Source organism: Malania oleifera, chromosome 13 (assembly GCF_029873635.1).
Source record: "Malania oleifera isolate guangnan ecotype guangnan chromosome 13, ASM2987363v1, whole genome shotgun sequence".
In the NCBI taxonomy this organism is placed as follows: domain Eukaryota; kingdom Viridiplantae; phylum Streptophyta; class Magnoliopsida; order Santalales; family Ximeniaceae; genus Malania; species Malania oleifera.
Window position 1 is genome coordinate 62,599,358 of NC_080429.1, and position 6,762 is coordinate 62,606,119.

Consider the following 6,762-nt stretch of genomic DNA (forward strand, 5'->3'; position numbering starts at 1 on the left):
AGTCTTGCATGAATTGAAAATATCATATGGTGTATATGGAGACTTGAAGAAAAATGAAGACCGAATTGCTTATTGTTTGTAATTTATATTTCATTCATTCGGGTCTGTAATATTTAATATTCCAAGGTCTGTAATAATTAATGCATTGTTAGCTTTGGTCTATTCCCAAGAGGGACGTGAATTAGAATTTAAAACTTTTTCCTAAGTTTGACCTAAATAGCAACAATACATTCACAACCTAGGGTCTGTCTATGCAGTTCCAAATGCGTAGATAAGTATAATATGTGGAATTTAAATCATGCGCGTCATTCACACTATAACATACAAGTACGGTAAATATAAAGTGCGAAAATATAAAAAGATACACGATATGTTATCGAGGTTCGGCCAATACTCCTTTAGCTCGCAAGTCCGAGGATTCCACTAATGCTCACTTAACAGGTGGAGATGCACCAGTTACAACTAGGTCAATTCACGGGGCTGACCTCAACCAACACGCCTTACTAGGATGGCGCACCTAGCTTTCCTAACCGGGTCTAAGCTAGTCTGTGACTATTCAACAGGGCGAGTCTCGCTCTTCAAGCTTGTGCCTGGAATACAACAGATTTAAAATTTTATATACAAACAAACGCTTCTTACATAAGCTAATATGTACCACTACGCACAATATAATCAATGCACCTCAATAATGTATGAACTATAAGTTCGATGCTTTACGTGTGCAATCAACACTCAATATAGTGATTAGCTCAAGTCAAGCACATAAGTGTTTATACAAGCTAATCTTTGAAACTAAGCAATGATAAACTCTCAATCTTAGTTTAGGGTTTCAAAGATTCAAACTAATTGAAATCTAGAATATCTCCAAATTAATTTTCTCAATAACAATGCATAATGAGATATTCAAATTTGAGCTTATAAAATATTTTTGCACACAAAAAATTATAAGCCCCAATAAGTCTTGCAATGACAATGCAAAGACCCACTTAGCTATAAGATTTTTTCCACACAAAGATTTATAAAAAAAAATTGATGGAAAAAATCAAGCTAAACCCTCAATATGAAAATCACAAGCAAAGCAAGTGAGGGTTTCTCAGCAATTTAAAAACGATTAATAAAACACTCACAAAGTATGATTTCTTGAAGAAATGAAGGTATTTGAGTGTTATGGACTTGGTAGGAGAAAATAGGATTTGGATTTTTTCAGAGAATTTTTGGCTTAATCCTCTTTTCTAATCTTTCCTTAATTTTGCAAATGAAGAGATATATATAAGCATAGGCAAAATTATGACCGTTGGGAACACCAAGGGTATTATTAAATTTATTCTAAAAACCATTAATAAAATTAACTCTGTTTACTTAATTTTAACCCTGGTAAAAATTAATTTAACCCGAGAGATTCGGGTGCTTGACCCATGGTTCCGTTGCCTAATTAGACTCAACCAAAAGAGTGCTTTTTCAAGGTTCGGGTGCCCGAGTCTGGGATCAGTTGGATAAATAAAAGACAGAATGTTTCTGTCCACGGTTCGAGTGCCCGAAGCTAAGTTCGTGATGAGAATCAATAAGCACAATGATGAGAATCAATAAGCACCATGGAAGGATCCATTACATGTTTCAATTGGGCCTATCATCAAAGCGAGATCCAAGAAGAACAAAGAAATAAAGCCTCACATTTTTTTTTCCCTTCCTTCTTACAATGGTCAGATATATATAGCTAGTATGGGAGACAAGGACATTAAACACTTAGCAATTCCCATACAAACATGGGAGACAAGGACTTTTCGAACTTATCGGGATTTCCCGTGGCGTTCACCAATGACTTATCAAACGGCTTTCCACCACCGTTTGTGGCGTCTTCCTTATACCAAGGTTCGTGTTTCGCACTAAACAACGGGTTGAGGTCGTATATACCAAAGTTCTTGTTTGTCGTAAACAACGGGTCGAGGTCTACCATTCATTATCTATCCAAAAATCTGAATTTTAGCTTTCTTGGGCAACTATTCCAACATTGTTTGCTGGGTCTCAACGCGTGTCGATTGAGGTTCGCATCATTTGGTATCAGAGCTTAGGCACTAAAATCAGGTTTACTATCTTTTATCTTATGTTTTGTTTCATTACGTGTAGCAAGTTGGAAAGAAAAAAAAAAAAAGGGAGTCAAATAGAAAAGAGAGCAAAAAGATTTTTTTTTTTTTCCTACTCCTTTGATTCGTTGTTTCTACAATATTTTCTTGTCTTATTGGTTTAATATTACATGGAATGGATTCGAGGACGAATCCTTTTGAAGAGTGGGGGAATGATGAGAATCAATAAGCACCATGGAAGGATCCATTACATGTTTCAATTGGGCCTATCATCAAAGCGAGATCCAAGAAGAACAAAGAAATACTTCACGAGCTGATTCAATATATTTGGGCTTATTCAAAAATGGAGCACTCCAAGTATAGCCCAAAGAAAGATGAAGACTTACTAAACTTAATTCAAGTTTGTGATGGAGCTAATCTTGCTTATTGGCTCTAATCTCCTTATTAATAATTGTGTGCTAATTCAAATATGGAATTTAACTTAATGGTGTATTGCAAGGCAACTTAGCTTGCATAGGATTTTAGTAAGTTGTGAGAGTCATTAATGTGTCTAGTAAGTTGGTATATTTAATGTCCTTGTCTCCCATGTTTGTATGGGAATTGCTAAGTATTTAATGTTCTTGTCTCCCATGTTTGTGTGGGAATTGTTGAGTGTTTAATGTCCTTGTCTCCCATACTAGCTATATATATCTCACCATTGTAAGAAGGAAGGGAAGGAAATAAAAATGTGAAGCTTTGAGGCTTTGTTTCAAAAAAAATAAAAAAATAAAAAAATAAAAAAATAAAAAATGTGAGGCTTTGAGGCTTTGTTTCTTCTTGGTTCTTTTGAAGAACTTTTCGAACTTATCGGGATTTCCCGTGGCGTTCACCAATGACTTATCAAACGGCTTTCCACCACCGTTTGTGGCGTCTTCCTTATACCAAGGTTCGTGTTTCACACTAAACAACGGGTTGAGGTCGTATATACCAAAGTTCTTGTTTGTCGTAAACAACGGGTCGAGGTCTACCATTCATTATCTATCCAAAAATCTGAATTTTAGCTTTTTTGGGCAACTATTCCAACATTGTTTGCTGGGTCTCAACGCGTGTCGATTGAGGTTCGCATCAGTTCGGTAGACCAAACTTGCCAATTCGGTCGCCCGAGGCATACTTGAACGTAATGTTTAGGCCCCTGGGTTGGTGAAAAGGTGTCAAGTCAGGGATTCGGTCGCCCATGGACGATGTGGTTTGAAATTAGGAATAGCTTCCCAAGAGGGGGGGGTTGAATTGGCTTTTAAAAATTTCTTTTAATTCCTTTTGAGATACCTTAAACTTCCTTTATTTCTTTTAACCAATTCTTGACTTGTTTGTTTAATTCTTTAATCAATCGAGAACTTAGTTCCTTTATCCAATCAATAACACAATTAAACAACCAGTCAATTAAACAATATCTTCAAGCCAAACAATTAATTTATTTTCCAAGTACAAGTTAAACAACAAACAACCAAACCATGATATAAAGTATTCAGCACTTTGGTAATATAACAACTCAAGATGGTTGTTTGTTTATATTTTCCAAATTTGAACCACGCCCTATAGTGAATGAGAATTTATGCTTGCTGATGTAAAGCCCCGTATAGATGAATCAAATTACTTTTTCCAAATATTTAAAACTCAAATAAACTCTTGGTAAATTTATCTTTGGGATGTTAACCAAGTAGCGTACTCCCGTAAGGTTTCCACAAGATATGGTGTAACCAATGTACTCCCTTTCGGTTTCCGCAACCCAAATCAAAATTAAACTTTAAGTTTGTTTGCTTTCCAAATATATGTAATTTATATGATTTTTAAATTTAAACCATCCACACAATTTTAAATATGTTGAAAATAAAGAGTAAGGGAAAGAGAGAATGAGACGGAGATTTTTACGAGGTTCGATTTATACCCAGCCTACGTCCTTGCCTTTGGCAAACCACCAAAGTATTCACTAGTTTAGTTTCGTTGATGGGTGGAACAATACCGATTACAACACTCCTTTGTTAAGGCTAGAGCTCGCCTTCTCCAAACGATATCCCCTCATTCGATCACTCCTTATATAGGCTAGAGCCCGCCTCTCTAAGAAATATTTCCTTGCTTAGCCAATGATCCAAACAACCCTTGGAATCGTCAAAGAACTACAAGAAACAAGATATAATCTGCGTACAAGTATACTCTCTCAAAGAGCAAGTTAGTAGAATTTCAGCACTATATACTTTGAATGTAAAATATCAATATGAAATACAATGAAGCTCAAGTGTAGAATTCACCAATATTCTTCTTAGAAGAGGATTAGCAGTAGGAACTCAAAGAAAGAAGGATCAGCACTTTAAAATTCTCAGCAAAAGAATTTTTCAATGAGTAAACAAGAGAGCTTTGGAAGAACAAGAGTACTTTCAGTTTTACAAGCATATTTTTCAATTCTTGGATGAGTTTTGATTTGAAAAACCATGTATTTATAGGCTTTCAAACTTGTTTCCATGTTTCAAAAGTTTCCTTAGAGAGTTTCCCAAGTTTTTAGAAAATTTGAAGCTCAAACGGCTATATTTTAAAACATTAGAATTTTAAAAATTTTTCTCGTTGAACAGTGTTCAGTTATCTGAAGTGTCGAGGTTAGTCGTCTGAAGTTCCTTAACCCCTTAAAAAATAGAATTCGATACAGGGTCAGTTGACTGAAATTAGGGTTCAATCATCTGATGTCGTAGGTTCAGATGACTGAAGTCGCATTTTAGTCATCTGAACTTGCTGCTACAACTCTCAGCCTGTTCTGGAAATTCTCTATCAACAGTGACCCCGCTTTAGGGTTTTAGCCATAACTTTTTCTTTATAACTCTAAATTAGGTGTTCTTGGTTTGCAAAGAAAGCTAAGATAAAATACTACAACTTTCATGTTGACCACTTTTCAAAATAATGAGTTTTTGATAGGTAAAAATTCATCTCAATACGGCTATATAAAAACTAACAGCAAATGGAAAAACTCTTTTTGATGCTTTTCATTCCAAAAATGTATCTAACCTTTTTAAAATAATTTTTGACCTTATAAAAATATTTTTCAGGTATTTTAAAAAGTATCTAGGTCTAAGATAACCTAATAGCTTCAAAATATTTCAAACGATATTTTAAACATTAAAAGTACTTACATGAAAACTTCTAAAATATTAACAATTTTAGTTCTTGAGTCTTCATGCTTTGTCCTTGGATTGAGTCCATCTTTTCTTCAAGCTTCCATATTCTTTGAGCTTTCTCACTTTGCCTTTCTTTGACTCTTTGGACTTTAATATGCCTTGGCTTTTAACAACTCATTCTTGTCATCATATTTTTTAAGGTTTCATATATCATCTTTGAATCCATGCTTTGACTCTTTTAAACTTCATTTGATCCTTGTGAGTACTTTGACCTTGCTTTCTCGTATATGAGCCCTGAAATATCATTACTCACACAAATACATTAAATTTCACTTGTTTGTTAGCATCAAAACATGATAACAAGATTTTAAGCCTTGTAAGGCCAACAATCTCCCCCTTTTTGATGATGACAAACAAGGAGTAAAAATGTGAGTAAGCCTTAAAAAGGCTCCCCCTTTCAATAAGCTTTATCTTAATAAGATCAATATTAATTTCATCAATCAGCTCATCACTTTCTTTTGGTTTTACAAGCTTTTTCAATCAATATTATGCTCATGCTCAATTATGCTCAATTTTTGCTTCACAACTTCTCCCCCTTTGGACATCAATCAAAAAGAAAAGAAAAGATTTAAATTCAAACACAAATCATTTTGAGCATATCAATAACCATGTATTACAAACATATGTACACCCTCAAGTTATTGTTTTTCAATATAGCATGTGTAGTGTGTAGCTCACAGCATTTATTCAAGATACCAGCTGATATTAATTTGATGGTTTTTATGATACCAATTTAAAATTTAAAATTTAATTCATGATATCAATTGATTAATGATTCATGACACTCCCCCTGAATTCAATACATTCAAATTTGACACCAATTATGCTTTTAAGTTTATTATCCATGCTTCATACGTTGATTCATATCCTGTATGTTCTCATGAACACACTCATAAAATACCAATATCATGCTAAGATCGTCAATGTCATATCATGCTCATAGACATAATCATGCTCATAAATAATTTGACTTTGTGATACCAAGTGAGCTTTTAGATTTGATATCTATTGAAAATTTTAACATGTGAAACCAAAAATACTTTATAGATACCAAAGCTTAATATCACATAATGTATAGTTCATGGATATCAATATAATTACTATATCTTTCATAGCTCATAGATAAAGAGCAGTATGTTTATCCATGTGATTCATTTAAAAACATGTATGTTCAAGAATTATCCTTATATAAAAAATTTATGCTTAAGCTCAATAACCTCATTCTCAATTTTCAACATAGTGAGCCATACTTTTCAATATAAATCAAGTCAAGTTACATGTAGCATATAGCATATAGCATATCAATACATCACATGTAGGCAAGTAAGCATGTAGCATGTAACATCAAGGTGCTTATATAATAAGTTCAGATTTGATATTTTCTTTATATTTTCTTAAGTTGAGCCTAGTAAAAAATTAATTCTATGATTTTGGTGAACAATGCTATTTTCTATTTTATATATGTGTGAAGTCATTATTTC